Here is a 15943-nt window from a genome sequence, read left to right on the forward strand (position 1 = left end):
AAGAGATTAATGTTATATTTCTGAGAACAATGTGCAAAATAAAATAAATAATAATTTGCTGTTTGTGGTGTATGCTTAATGAACAGGTAGTTAAATCGCCCAGGATGACTGTGTTGGGTTCAGTAGTTAAGATCTCTGTTTGGTTTAGGTAGGTGTGATGGCTATCATGAAACATAGAAGGGATCTGTAGATAGCAATTATATGGTAACTGAATATGTTAATTGGCACAGAGATGTCTAAGAATTCCAGGTCATCTGTATACTGATTTTGCCATAAAATAATGGGATAGTGTATTTGAAAACAACAAAAAATGCTAATAGCAAAGCAGTTTCAGATTTTCAAGTAGGTAAGGTGCATTTTTTTTGTTTATTTTTTTCCTACCTTTACTACAAAGTCTGCTTAGGACTGTGTCAAAAAATGCTGTAAGGAGCATGATGTCTCAATGCTAAAATCTCTGCACTTAGAGCTCAGGGGTTCAGTCTTGACTTCTGGCCACCTTCTGTGGGAAATTTGTATGTTCTGACCATGTCTGCATTGGTTTCACCTGTAATTTATTGTCTTCACTTGCAAAAATGTACTGATTGATTGTAAGTACAATTTAGTGTAACCAAATAAACACATATGCACAACACACATATATACTGTCCCCAGGATTCAGCAAGCTCTGCACGGAGTGCAGGAATAGTGCAAGAGCTGCTGCACACAATATGGCTCCGAGCGATCCGGGAATGAGCCCCCGAGTCGTGCACAAGCACGCCTACACTATTGTTGCACAGACACCACTGCTTTATGCTAATTACCTCATTTGCTGGTGAAAACCATGCAAATGAGGTGAATTAGTGAACCAGGAAGCAGGCAGGCGTCTGTGCAGGAATAGTGTAACCTGCAGAAATGTATTCGGTTACTAGTCGAATACATTTCTGAAAATTACAAACCGGAGGCGTGACAGCTCGAAAGAAAGCATGCATTCAATGTAGTAGACATGCCAATGGCCAAATATATAGCCATTGGCATGAGAAATAGTTGCAAAATCATAAAAAATAACTTTAATTTTTTTTGGCATATTTCAGTTGTTTAAGCGTAGGGCAGTGGTGCGCAAACTTGATTGGCCTGAAAATAAGGAAAAAAGTTGGAAATAAGCTTTTAAACCTAAATCAGCATTCTGCCATAATAATCAATGGCATGCATAAGACAACAATACCAGGGAATAATGGTTGCAAAGGGGGAAGGCTGAGTGTGAGTTTTGTAACCATGCATTAGCAGTCAGTCTTATGCAAATGAGGGGAGTGATACTGAATCACATATTACCCCTCACTGTTAGCATGCACCCAACCGTGTAGGTGCAGCAACACCATGGTATAAGCATAAGAGGTAGATGACCTCATAAGGGGAGTGTCATGCATGCTGTAAGCTTATTGGAGCTCTGTGGCCCATGTTTGCCCTTAGCTAAACACAGCAAAGGAAGGGGGTGTGTCTGAGGCTGCCTAGCAGTGTTTACATTGTCTAAACAGGTATGCGCACCACACACCAGGTTTCAAAAAAAAAAAAAAAAACAGGAAATAGCAGCTCTGTTCACATCTGAGCACTGGGTATGTGTGGCGCGCCTGGAGCTTAAACAGAAAGGCAAAGGAAAGGGAAAACAGCAGTAGGAAGGGAAGGCAATCAAAGAGAACTAGAATAGCTGGCAGGTGTAGTGTACCAGAATCAGCCAGTTACACAGGCAGAAGCCCAGCCCAGCACACTACTATAAACTATCCAAACACCTTTCACTCTGTTTTTTCCCACAAACGCTACACCACCGGTGTACATTGATGGGGAAATTTTACCTGACAAAACTAACAAAATGTTAGGGGCTGCTATTGCTGTCATACATCAATATGTGGAAGAGACTGAGCATGATGAGGATGTGAATGCTGATGGCCAACACACAGTGAGGAGGAGGAGAACAGTGTACAGACCCAGGGTAATCTACCAAGGGCTACATGAGCTGGAGATAGTGGAGTGCTATAGGGTGGACAGGGACATTCTACAGCAAATTGTTGAGCTGTGCCGGCCACGCCTCACACACAGAACCAACATTGGGAACTCATCCCAGTGGATACCAAGGTATGTGTAGGTTTAGCAATACTAGCCACAGGTACCTTCCAAAGGCCAACTGGGGATATCATGGAGATCTCACAGGCATCAGCATCCAGGGTACTCCACCAGTTCCTGGATGCCATGTCAGCACATGCCGGTGAGCACATATGCTTCCTCAACACCTGTGAGGCATTGACCAGCAATATGCATCTCTTCCACCAAATATCAGATTACCCTGATGTAGTGGGTGCTATAGACTGCATGCACATACACATCAAAGTACCACCTGGTGAGCGGGGTAGGGTCTACATAAACCACAAGGGCTTCTCCTCCACCAACTGCCAGGTCATGTGCGATGCACATGGCTTTATCTTGAATGTGTGTGCTGGCAGCCCTGGAAGCTATCATGACTCCCACATCTGGCATATGACACAGCTGTAACAGACATTTGCCAGTGGGGACATCCCATATGGCCACCTAGTGGTGGATGCTGGTTACGCACTGGAGCCATGGCTGATGACACCCATCAGAAATGCACACACACCTGAACAAGAACTCCATAATGAGGTGCACACACAAACCAGAATCATATAGAGCATGTGTTTGGGATGCTCAAGTCACGGTTCTGCTGCCTGGGCATATCCGGTGGAGCCTTGCAGTACTCTCCAGCTACATGTACACAAATGTGCATTGCATGTGCCATGCTACACAATATGATTCTGTGGAAACAACTGCAGCTGGAACAGCACGGGGCAAGGCCACACAACCCCTCACCATTGTCAAGGCCATCACAGGCACAGAAGGACTAGGAGGAGGAACAACCTCAGACTGCCCATGTAGGCATTAGTAGGCATGTCTAATATGCCTAGGCTTTGGCAAAGAGGCAACGCATAGCACATGCACTGACACGGTAGGGACCCAGGCAATGACACCTCTCTCTGACTCGCACGTACAGTAAAAGGGATGCCAAGCATGACAATACCTGTGCTTTACCATGTATAGTGAATATACTATGTGCATCGGACATAGTCAGCCCTCCAGCACCATCCTAAATACTGGTATAGCCACAAGGTAAGTCCCTCTTCCTATCAATTGCTGAATGGAGTAGTATGTTCTGCTAGTTGTATCTATGGTATGGATGTGTGCATGCAAGGGAATCAGGTGCCTGAATGTGATGGCAGCAGATAGTGGACACCTATATGGGCAGCATGAAATCCATAACAAATACTAGTGTCAACAAAGTAGGTAGTACTAGACAAGGTGAAAAATCCCACTGTAGTACATGTGGTGGCCCAAATGTGTGTCCATAGGACACACACATGTATGTCAGTGAGGCTCAGCCAGCAGGACAGGTGTAGATGACCATAAAGAAAGGCTGTGCTAAGACCCTCAATTTATGGCAATGGTGAACAGCCCCCCTCCAGACCTACACAGACTGCTGCATGTGTACAATATTCAGGGCTCTGTGTGTTAGGCTGTTGTGTGTTCAATATTGTCTGGAAGTGGTCAGCATATAGGCATGGAGTGCTGTGCCTTGGTGGCCTATGGCCAGTACTATTGATGACAGGGCCATGTTTCGACAACTGCAGTGCCAACCACAATGCATCTCAGCAATACCCATGTCAGCACTCATCCATACTCACTGCCCAGATGTCAATATCTGGCACCGTCTGAAAGATGGACATGCCATGAGTGTGGGCCCAGATATACACACAGTACATAGGTGGAAGTACCCTAGACAGAGTATATAAAATGTAACTGTCAAATGTACACAACTTTGGAATTGTACATACAGGTTAGCAGCACATTAGTTGTCTGTGTAGCATGGAATACAGATGTAGTCTGGCCAATCACTGTACTGAGAAACTGCTGATGTCCCCGCACAAGGCAGCATACGGGGAATATCCCATGTATATCTGTGAGTCAGCAGCAAGAAGCTTCCATATCACACATGCACTCAGCTCACCCCACCATCAGCCACAGGTTTATCACAGGTCATATCTCTGAAGATGGGAATGAGTACAGTATGCCCCCCACTTTTGTATGAGAAGACCCACAGAATGCATCATGCTGAAGAGGTGTCCCATGCAGGTGTGCCCCTAGCTGTAAGCAGCACCCTACTAGCATCCAGACCAATGGATTAATATGGACATGAACTATTGCCATTAACACCTCGCACACTTACCCTTTCACCTGGCAATGTTCAAATAACAAATTCACCACCGTAACAGGAACAGGCAAGCAAAAACTGAGGGTGATGCTACTCAATGCTAGAAGTCTAAATCTCAAAATGCACTCACTCGAGGCACTCCTTAAAATGGAGAACATTGATATCTGTGCAGTGACTGAGACCTGGTTCAAGGCTCCAGAGAGCACCACTGCACTACCAGGCTATAACTCATACCACACTTTTCAGCCATGTAACCTGGACCGGAACACCAAAGACGGAGGTGTGTCCATATTCATTAAGGATATCCACACCTCCAGGCTAGTTGCTCAGCATAATGCAGCTGAGGTTATCCAAGTGCAACTAACTCTGGGCAAGACTGCAATCCAAATTGTAGCTTGCTATAGATCACCCACCATGCCCCAGGATTCCCACTCCTCTTTTCCTGATGCACTGGAAAATATTAGGGTTCAACCAAACACCCTAATAATGAGCGATTTCAACTACCCCACCATTAACTGGGAAAACTACTCATGTATCAACTCCTTTGCTCAATGCTTACTAGAATTCATAAACTCCAATGCCCTGGATCAACTTATCCACACCCCCACCAGGGGCAACAATATCCTAGATCTAGTCATTGCCAAGATGAGTGACCGGTGTTCCACACCTGAAGTCAACGCCTCATTGGTCTGATCCAACCATGGATCGTGCAATCCCAAACAGAACCAAGATGCTATCCTCCAAAAAAAGGAAGCCAATCTGGTGGTCCCCTGCCATAAGCAAACTGTACAACAGAAGGAAGAAACTGTTGCAAAAGAGAGTAAAATCCCATGAGTGGAGGAGCTCCCTGGTCAGCTTCAGTAAGAAGCTGCAATCCCTGAAAAAATCCTCCAAAGCTAGTTACAAAAACAAAATCACCACTGATTCTAAAGATAACCACAAAGCATTCTATAGCTATGTCAAGAATCTCAATGGCAACACTCAGATCTGCTCTGAGTTACAGCACAATGGCACTAAATATACAGACCCAACTTATATTGCCAACATTCTGGCAGATAGGTTCAGTGCTAACTTTACCCCCCCTCTCACCCCCTAAAGAGCCCATCTCTATACTGGAAGAATGTAAAGTTCCTGTAATCACAGCTGCACAGGTAAAAAACACACTCTCCAAAGCCAAGAACACAGCATCCATGGGACCAGACAACATCCCAGGCTGCGTTCTACACGAACTACAGAATGAACTGGCACCCCACCTAAGTACCATGTTCAGTCATAGCCTCATCTCAGGCTTTCTGCCTGCTGAATGGTGCACAGCGATGGTTATCCCACTCCACAAAGGGGGAGCCACCACAGACCCCAGGAACTACCACCCCATTAGCCTGACGAGTCTTGTCTGCAAGGCCATGAAACATATCATCATGGAACTTATAAACAAAGACATTGGTAATCTCCAAACTCTGGACCCCACCCAGTTCGGGTTTGTAAAAGGCAGATCATGTATCCTAAACCTGATAGACTTATTTGAAGCAGTCACCAAAGCCGTAGACAAGGGTAAGGTGGTTCACACAGCCTATCTAGATCTTGCCAAGGCTTTCAACACCATCCCCCACTCTGGAATTATAGATAAACTCACTAAACTAGGTATAAATCCCTATGTCACAAGATGGGTTGCCAACTGGCTCACTGACAGAACCCACACTGTGAAAGTTGCAGACTCCAAATCCAACTTCAGACTAGTGACAAGTGGAGCACCGCAGGGTTTAATCTTGAGTCCTCTCCTGTTTGGTATCTACTTCTCTGAAGTACAGACTAACACAGAAGGTCTTTGGCTAACAAAGTTTGCAGATGACTGCAAACTAGGAGCCATAATTGAAACTCCTAATGAAGAGGACATCCCACAAAAGGGTCTCACTGAGACAGATGCCTGGTGTCAAAGCCATGACCTAAAGTTTAATGCCAAAAAGTGCATTGTCATCCCCTCTGGTAAAAACTCTGTACCCATGAACTACAACATAGGCGGTAGTATACTTAACACCAAAAGTGTGATAAGAGACCTTGGGACACAGCTGGACAGTAGTCTCTCCTTTGATAATCACATCACTACAGTAGTCAGGAAATCCTTCTACATGGCACACCTCATCACAAAAGATTTCTCATCCAGAAAAAAAGAGGTCATTGTTCCCCTCTACTCATCACTCATTAGACCCATTATAGAGTACAACGCCCCTTTTGGTATGTACCTCACAAGACATCTACAACAACTGGAAAGGCCACAGAAATACCTCATGAAGAGGATTACCAGCCTCAAACAGATGCCCTACGCAGACCGTCTCAAAAAACTCCAGCTTTACTCCATCACATATCGCCTACTCAGAGGTGATCTCTGCCTAACATGCAAAGCTATGTCAAAACAAGAGCTGTTGGACATGCTCCACTTAAAGAAATCCCAATCCCTCCGAGCTACATGTCCTAGGGACCTAAACCTTGTCACCACAATAACCAGAACATGCCTGAGAGATAGATTCCTGTCCCAGAGACTTCCCATACTCTGGAATAAATTACCTATCTATATCAAACAAAGCTCCTCATTAGCACTCTTCAAGAAAAATCTTGATGATTGGATGGGAAATAGGAAATTCACCCCGGGGATCACCTCTGTGGCTCTGCTTGACAGTGGCACAGGAAAATAATTTTCTTGGGTGGCAAAAGCCAGGGTACCTTTTTGGCTGGGCTTGTATAGGCCCTAGGGCTGATAGCCTAGTACCTACCTATGAACCTATGAACCCCAGGGGAATCCAGTGGCTCACAGCCTGGGAATGTAGGAGTGACAGAATGCACTGGCCTGCTACAGATGGCCTGCATCACTACCAAATGCCCTACAGTCCTCTGTCAAAGGCCTGTGCCTCACCCATACTGCCAATATATGTTATCTCACGGGGTCCCAACTAACAGCATTACACAGTCAACAGAACACAAATGCAAGACCATGTTGACAAATCCCAGTAGTATGCCCACCATGTTCTACTGCATGAACTGTGGACCAACCCCTAAATACTGCTGGGATGAAGGGACAACTATAGGGATATTTCTCAGATACTGCTCGCATAATGTTAGGAAGAGGATAGAATAACAGAGTGGAGGGGTGTAGAAGCATGGATGTCATGGAGTGTGTGAAGTCTGAAACTCTGATGTGTGCCCATACTACCCCTGGCTGCAAACCCAGTAATGGGTGGCTACAAACCTGCTTGTAAACCACAATGTGAAGGGGAACTGACCAGATATATGAGCCCAGCCTCTGGGTAACTTGGGTGAATCTGTACAGCTGAGAGGTATGGCCACAGCAGGATATGGCCATTCTGTTATGTCGATATATGTACAAGCAGGGGATCCTCAGCCACCACAGTACCAAGATGCTGGACCATTTACACAGAAGCATCATCAACAAGTGTCTGCAGCTACCCCTCCAGAATGGCATGAGTGTGCAAGAATATGTCGACTGCAGACCACAATACTGGACACAGATTCATTCATCTTGTATTTCCCAGGAAATAACTGTGAGCAAATAAGTTTATCTGTCTGCATTTGATGACATAATACATCACAGTGTAAAACAGTACATATGTCTGAATATCTATGCTAACACCAACCATGTAACACAAGCAGCACAGACACAATAGTTACAGTACCCAACTATTTGTCACCCACTGTGACTCCATATTGTCAACCTATCTACAGATATCCTGCAGAAACAGGTTGCTAACTGTAGGTGTAGAACACCAATTCCTGGACTAGAGTACAACCTACCTGGAATTGATTCACACACTCACAACAGAAGGTCATACTGGGCATGCTCCTATACTTAGAGAAATGAAGCCCATGTCTGACAACACAGTGGACTATACACATATGTCTGTTGCAGATGTCTGTGCACACACAACACATCGTACACAATTCATGCTTTGCACACACATTGGATAGGAATACTCACACATATCCAAGGCCAACACACTATAATATGTCAAACATACACATACAGAGATATGGGGAAGAGAGAGACAGACAGTGACAGAGAGATTTCCATCATGATGCCTGACCCACCCACCACACATCCAATTGACCAATATCACATGATGTGCTGATGTCAATCACTGTAGACATTGCTTTTGTTAACCCTCAGCCCTATAGTGTTTGTGGCACTTGTGATAACTGTGTAACATTGTAGTACAAATCAGTATTCATCTAGAATTTGTATACCCAGTCCTGTCAAATGTAATGTTGTGTGTGACTGAGTGTGTGTCTGTGTGTGTTTCCAGAGGAATGGTTTATGGCCCATTCACACATACTGCACTTCCCATTGCCCATGTTAGGACTCCTGCTGATGTCAGTCACCTTGAAATAACTCTTTGGCCACGTGTCAGCCCTATAAGCTGTGTGGCACTTGCGATACATGTGTAATATTGTAGTGTAGAAAACTAGTTAGGTAGGAGTTCTAATCCCAAACATGGCAACTGTGAAACTGTGTGTGTGTGTGTGTGTGTGTGTGTGTGTGTGTGTGTGTGTGTGTGTGTGTGTGTGTGTGTGTGTGTCTGTCTGTCTGTCTGTCATCAGTATCCTGTGTGGAGGTTGCTGTGATTGTGTAATAACAGGATCCATTGTGGGGTAGGTTTTGCTAAATTATTATGTGTCACAATGTCCATCTTACAAGGACAACAGATGTCAAACACTGGAGAGGTTGGTGTAGACAATCCATAGCCCTACATGTGACATTATAGATTAGTTAACAATATAGGCAACCCCTCTATTACTCAGAGAACACTCTCCACCCACGACTCATACACAAACACACTTGGCTAGGCAACAACCACTATATTGGTAGTTCCCTGCATATTGCCTCACAGATAGTAACCATTATTGCAGTGAACTACATGCCTGTTGACCACAACAGTGCCACTGACATCAGAAAGTACTTGCATGTGTATTATCCAGGAAGTAAAAGGACATGGCACCCTGTTTCATCCCCTGCAGTAGGCAAATAAATGCTTACAGTGGCCCTTTTACTATGTTCCCCCACTGGATGCCTGCAACAACTGTAGAGTCTGCAAACATAACCCACAAAGGGAATACCATGCCTTATACAAATGCCCTGTATGGACATACGCCACTAACTCCACTGAATACCTGCATCATGCTGTCAATGTAGGTGCAAGCCAACCTCAGTTACATGGCCAGGTCTCACCAAATGAGGTCAGGAATGCTACATCAGAAGATAACAATCTGTCCACAGAACATGCCCCAGAGACCTCAAGTACACTTCCACACATCAAACAACATGTGTGTGGGACATGTGCACAACCCAGACACTGTCCATGTTATGGAATATAGATCACATACATGGGAAGCAGTGCACATCACTGGCCACCCACAATAGAACCCAGATGAGTGGATGGTGAATACAATACCCACCCCATGGGACTACTCCAGGGACTACACCCATGAGCCACACTGGAGACTATTGTCATTCCCTTTGCCTAGCCTTGTACAGCCTTCAGGCCCATTCATCTACTACACACCTGTGAAACAATGAACCTATGCATCTCAGTACTGGCAAGTGAGTGTGTGTGTATGTATATGTGTGTGTATGTGTGTGTGTGTGTGTGTGTGTGTGTGTGTGTGTGTGTGTGTGTGCGCACGTGTGTGTGTGTGTGTGTGTGTGTGTGTGTGTGTGTGTGTGTGTGTGTGTGTGTGCATGTGCATGTGTGTGTGTGTGTGTGTTTGTGTGTGTGTGCGTGCGTGTGTGTGTGTGTGTGTGTGTGTGTGTGTGTGTGTGTGTGTGTGTGTGGAGATGAATGATTTTGAAGCCATTCGCACTCATTACACCTCCCATTGCCCTACTTTAGCATGCCTGCTGATGTCATTCACCTTGAAATAACCATTTGGCCATGCTTTAGTCCTATAATCTCTGTGGAGCTTGGGATAACTGTGTAATACTGTAGTGTAGCAAACTAGTTAGGTAGGTGTCCTAATACTGATCCTACCAACTGTGACAATGTGTGTGTTTCTCTGAGAGAGTTTGTGTGTGTGTCTTCATTGACACCTGATTTTGTGGACATTCACACTTACTACACTTCCCTTACCCCTCCTTTAGCACTGTTGCTGATGTCATTCACCTTCAAAGATACCTTTGGACAGTTCTCCAATATATGAGCTACGTGGTGCATGCAATAACTGCATAACACTGTAATAGCAATACATAGTCAGGTAGGGGTTTGAAACTCAGTACTGGTAAGTGTGTGTGTCATCAGTATCCTGTGAGGCTGTTGGAGTGATTGTGTAATGATAGGAGCCATTGCAGTGTGGGGTTTTCTACATCATTTTATTGAGGACCTATATGTCCCAATGTCCACATTACAAGGCCAACAGTTTTCAAACACTGTAGAGGTTGTTGTAGACAAACCTCAGCCATAAATGTGCACAGCCATGTGCAATTACTATATGACAGTATGGATTAGAAAACAATATAGGCAACCGTTATAATACCCAGATACCACTCACCAACAACTAATCATACACAAACATGCTTGGCTCTTACTCTCTTACACCCTTCCTTTCTTACTTTGTCTCTGTCTCTCTTTCTCCCTCTCTCTCCCTCTCTGGTGGATGTTGAAAAATACAGCTGTTTTGCATAGGCAGCAGCTTGAATTTTGTAAGTAATGCTCATGATCAGCTGATGGCCTGTGCACGAATTGCAGTCCCCCACTTGCTAATCGCATGTGGAACAGCTGTGGTATCATTCCTATAGCCAATTGCATGGAAACACACTCCTGTAACTAAGCACATCATGTGGGTGTTGGCCGTTTTCCTTCACTGTGAGCAGGACTTCATGTGAGTGCCTGACAAACAGCATCACAGAGGGTAGTTGGAAATACCTCTTACAACATACACTGTGGAGACAGGACAACAAACAGGAGGTGGATGTTCCAGACATGGGGACAGAATGTAAGTATTGTTGTTCTACATTTGAAGTAATGTTGATTTAACAGAGTTTGTGTGGATATGGCTGTTCTCCATGATTTAAAGTCTGGCATGACAGTGTTATGTGGTTGAGGAAACTCTCACCTGTAGGGCTATCTGCAGACTGACCAGAGTTTGGAGTCTTACTTGTGGTGTGTTACTCACACATTTCCTATCTTTACAAATGCAGTAGCATACTCTGATGATTGCAGTTAGTACATGGTGACATCCATGTGAGTTACTGACTTCATATCCCTCAGAAGGGATATGTCACAACAAAGTCTGTTACACCAGGAATTTTCTCGGTTTATGACAGCAATATGTCAATATTGGTCCTGTGTTTGTGCCTCTGCCCCCGAAGTCTGTCACCCTTTCTCCATATGCCATGCAGTAAGAGGTGCATATGTACAGTGTATCATTATTTACTGACATCATATCTGATAACAAGCCAGTAAGATAGATTGCTAGACATGTTAGGTATAGTAAGCCTTATATTTGAGGACAAAACCTGGACATTCTGTTGCAGTCTGTACAGTAGTGAGGTCTTTGTACTTCTGGTAATAGCTGACAGAGTGTCAGTATTGTGTAGCAGTGTATTGTAAATATGTTACTTGGCCTGTGTACAGACTGTGGTAGATGTCAGTGTTCTTGGCCCTGTTCTATCTGCATTGCATGCTGCTTCAGTTTCTGGTACCGTATCAGTGTATATGTTTGTAGGGCCAGACTGAGACATGTCCCATACCACAGTCAGGCATCAGACTATAATGTGTGTTGGGCCAGTATATGTAGGGTTAGTGTGTGAAGTGGCAAATATGAGGATGGTTTTGTTCACACAGTCCATATACTGTACTATTAATTAGGTTTACCATAAGGTGACTGTGACTCTGTTGAGATTGGTTGTGTGTATGCACTTTCACACTGGTGTCTGTTACTTTGTGCTGTTACATGCCTGCAGTGCCTGCTATATTTGCAAATACATGTGTATTCCCTCATAGGAAACTTGTGTCAGTGTTGTGGCAGTCTGCCTGTAGTTTACACAGTGCTTTGTGACATGCCTTGCAGCTCAGTGTATTTACCTAGTGTGATGTTATGTCCAGATATTTGTCAAATGCTCTGTTGCAAGGCCAGCATATGTGTTATGTATTTCTGAAAAAGCAGTGGGATGCTGTGAAAATGTATGTCACTAATTAGTGCGAAGTATGTAGGTTTGGGACCTCTGCCCCTCTGGATAATATGTGTTAGGACAGGCAGGAGGGTATGAATGCATCAACTGTGTGAGCTTATATATACCAGTATTTGTGTGATATCCCCATTTTCATGGCTGTAAACATCCCCTTTGTCAGGCTTGGTCCACACATCTTGCACAAAGGAGTTTTGTGTATACCTCTGAACTGACTAGATTGTGTCAGACTGTCCATGTTTATTGGTCATATTTCTGCTGTATTCCACAGGATCATTACTGTGATTTGTGTGGCACTTCACTATGATAATCTTATGATGTCTATCAGTAACTGATGGCGTACATGTCAGTATCAGAAGTGACTTCATACACAACATGTCTGTTGACACAACCCCTGTTACTGTATCATCATTCTACATTTATACCTGCAATACTTACATTACATGCCTTGCACTAACAGGTGGTGACTTGTGGTGCTGAGATATGACTCCACTACATGTTATGGGCATATGTTACATATACATATATAGCTCTCTCTCTCTCTCTCTCTCTATATATATATATATATATATATATATATATATATCTGTGTGTGTGTGTGTGTGTGTGTGTGTATGTACAGGTATACATATATCTACATATATATATATATATATATATATATATATATATATATATATATATATATATATATATATATATATACATATATATATATATATATATATATATATTTATATATATATATATATATATATATACACACATATATTATATATATTCATATCCTTGTTACACATAACAAGGATATGAATATATATATATATATATATATATATATATATATATATATATATATATTCATATCCTTGTTATGTGTAAACATGAGTGCTGTATATACCTTCCCAGATGTATCCCACCATATTTGTCTATGTGTACATTTAGATATAAAAACATGACTGATTCAACACTATTTCCACTTACAAGTATTAAACAATTGTAGTAGTCAAAGCAGTTGTTCACCACTATTCAGTATGTGTACTGAATGATGTATTTGAAAAAACAACCAACATCTTCAAAGCTCAGAGGGATTAGTGGTGAACTGATATGACAATAGTATACAAGGTCCTGGGTTCGAGAACTGTAAGGGTTGTGTGATTTGTTGCTACGCAGAACAAGGACTGTTGGATATAGAGTGATTAAGGCAGTTTTGAGCAGCTTTAAGTGGGGTTTGCATGGGTTTGTGCGACTGTAAGCGGTGCTAACGTATGGTTAAAGAAAAAGGTGCTTACACCATGTAGGCTTTGCTTACCAGTGCACAAATCTGCTTAGCATTTATATTTAGGCAATGCTTACACCTGCTAAGTGTAGCTCAGCCCTGGTAACCAGTGATCATATTCCAGTCTGATAAAATAGCAGGCTAATGACATATTTAATAAGTGTATTTAATTCCATGTACATCACATGCTTCTATGTGCTGTCATTACAGTAACAAGGGGTGTGAATATACTGTATGGGACACCTGAGTATACATGGCTATTACAACAATCTTTTCTCTTTGTATGTGTTTCATACATATGTAGTATCCCAGGTTATATGCAGTCACACTTGCATGTATTGTATCAATACGTTACTACTTTTAACAGTGCATTTCCAAGTAAGAGTAGATTACAGAGTGTAGTACTAGAACCATACACCCATGCATGCAAAGCTGGACTCAGAGTACTTTCTATTGTGTTCTTGGTGTGTGAACTGTATGTTATTAAGTATCTGCTACTGGATATTGATCTTATATGTAGATATTAACTGTAGACTACTATGTGCTTATGACATGTCATTGAGGGCTGCTATCATGTAGTAATGGCATACCTATCAGTGTCAGACATGTATCTATCAAAACATTTATCATAATGCATAACCTGTTGGCTAGCTGATTTCTGTCTGTCCTCTGTACAGATGTGCAGATGCCAGGCATCCATCTTGGCTGCTTGCAGGCAATCTATGATTGACTGACACTGACATGTCTGTCCAGCTGTGTTATGAATGGCACAGCTAGGAAACCTCACCCTGTATGCACCACATGCCATGGATACCTCAACCAGACTACCACAGTCAACAGAACATGCTTGGGTACATGTATCTAACCCAGACACTGGCCATGTTATGTAATATATGTTGCATACATGTCAATTGTAGCACCTCACTGGCCCTCAGCAAGACAAAACCAGATGATTGGAGTTGAATTTAACTGTCACCCTTGGGATCACTCAAGTGGCATTGATAGATGGCCTGCTGACAAATGTCAGGTGGCATGATACCAGTGTACCCACATGCCCTACTATTATCCATCTCTCCATTGACATTAGCCTGGTACACATCTAGGAACACCTGCACCTATGCTCACCAGTACTGACAAATGTGTCAGTGTGCATTACTGAGGATACAGTGTCTGTGTGTTTTTAAACATGTACTTGACAATACCCTGAGGGCCTTCTCACCCATTGCTCCCCCATTGCCATACTTAGAAATGGCTTCTGCTGTAATTGACGTTAAATGTACCTTGTTACACTCTTCACCCTATGGTTTACCTGGAGCTTGCAGTACCACATAACAGTGGTCTTCAAATGGGTAGATAGGTGTGGGTTACCCTCTGAGTCCTGGCAAGTGTGTGTATGCGTGTGAGTGTGTATATTTGTGGGACACAGCATTCTGAGGCCACATTATCCAAATACAATAAACTTTGCCATACATTATAAGGGATAGGGATGTTGCTGACATTAGGAGAGCCATGACAAACCCTCACCCTAATATCACTGTAGCATGTGCAATAAATGCATATCCCTGTAGTAGCACTGATTAGATAGACAAGGGGTTGTATTGCAGTCCTGGTCAATGTGTGATTGTGGTTGTGTCAGAGCATTATCATGGGTTTCAGTGAGTACAATATCCAATGTGGGGTGTGGGTGCTGGCTATACCGTCTTTACACCATGGTAGCCCCAGTACATTTCCCAGGGTCCACTGTATGAGGACCACTGTCACCATCAACCATACAGATAACTGATTACACTATCCAGCCCAATGATGCATGTGTTGTGTGCAAATTCTATGTAACAGAATGGACTCACTGATAAGGTAGTTAGCACTGCTAAACCCAGGTCTGTCAGATGTGTCTATGACTATTATGTGTCTGTCAATGTGTATATGACAGTATGTCATACTATGTACTGTTCATTAATGCCCAGTACATCCCCCCATTACCATATTGTACAAGGCCTGGTGATGTTCTTCACTTAACAAGATACTCGGGACACACCTCAGCCTAAAAGCTCTGTGGTGTGTGCAATTAAGGCCAAACACATTAGTAGAAATAAGTACCTATGTAGGGGTTCTACTCTCAGTGTTGCCAAGTAAGTGTGCGTGTATGTGAAGGGATCTACTTCAGTTTGCAGAAAATACTTCTCCCAGGACATAATTTGTCTGAGAACTAACTGGCAAAAGGTAA

This window comes from Protopterus annectens, chromosome 3.part0 (genome assembly GCF_019279795.1).
Source record: "Protopterus annectens isolate FY-2018-M chromosome 3.part0, PAN1.0, whole genome shotgun sequence".
NCBI lineage: Eukaryota > Metazoa > Chordata > Ceratodontiformes > Protopteridae > Protopterus > Protopterus annectens.